The sequence below is a fragment of the Leptonychotes weddellii genome, unplaced genomic scaffold (genome assembly GCF_054177405.1).
Source record: "Leptonychotes weddellii isolate Sample4059 unplaced genomic scaffold, ASM5417740v2 HiC_scaffold_12653, whole genome shotgun sequence".
Classification (NCBI taxonomy): domain Eukaryota; kingdom Metazoa; phylum Chordata; class Mammalia; order Carnivora; family Phocidae; genus Leptonychotes; species Leptonychotes weddellii.
Genome location: NW_027705485.1, coordinates 5,263 through 6,136, shown reverse-complemented (window position 1 = coordinate 6,136; position 874 = coordinate 5,263). Strand labels below are relative to the sequence as shown.

At 46.9% G+C, this 874-nt stretch overlaps 1 pseudogene; it reads right to left on the bottom strand.

Moving 5' to 3' along the window:
• Positions 1-4: 4 nt before the first annotated feature.
• LOC145718245 (ferritin heavy chain pseudogene) lies at positions 5-483 on the bottom strand (annotated as a pseudogene).
• Positions 484-874: the final 391 nt, after the last annotated feature.

Genomic DNA, 874 nt, shown 5'->3' with positions numbered 1-874 from the left:
TTTCCAAGTGTAATGCACACTCCATTGCATTCAGCCCGTTCTCCCAATCATCACGGTCTAGTTTCTTGATATCCTGAAGGAAGATTCGGCCACCTCGTTGGTTCTGCAGCTTCATCAGTTTCTCAGCATGTTCCCTCTCCTCATGAGATTGGTGAAGAAAATATTTGGCAAAGTTCTTCAAAGCCACATCACAGCGGTCAAAGTAGTAAGACATGGACAGGTGGACGTAGAAGGCGTAGAGCTCCAGGTTGATCTGGCAGTTGATGGCGGCCTCCGAGTCCTGGTGGTAGTTCCCGCGCACCTGCGAGGGGGACGCGGTCGTCATGGCGGCGGCCGCGGGGCGCTGGAGCGGTGGCGGGGGCCTTGGAGCGGTCCCAGGGCGCTATGAGGAGATGGCGAAGGGCTGGCTCTGAACGGCCGGCCAGGGTGGGGGACGCGCCGGGTTCCGTCCAAGCACTGTTGAAGCAGGAAACCGCGGCGACTCTCGGCGGAGACTCAGAAGCTATGGTTTTATAGTTTTTCACCAAAAAAGGAAGGATACACTGTGGAGAATGTATTTTTTTTTCATGCCATAAGTTTATTTACAAACATATTGAGTATGTTGTTGTTTTTCCCCCACTGCAGAGAATGTAAAACATTCATTCACGTAAAAAGGCACAGGTGGCTCTTAACAGTATATATATAAGAAACTATCCCATAGGAATGCACATTTACCATACTAGAATTTGATCAAAACAATGACATATTTTTCACTCATATACACACAAATTTGATGTTTCAATATACACTAATTCCTTTTTTAAATATTCCTTGCTAGAGAAGAATGCTATTTCTAAGTGTTCCTAATACAACAAATCTACAGCCATGGCAACTG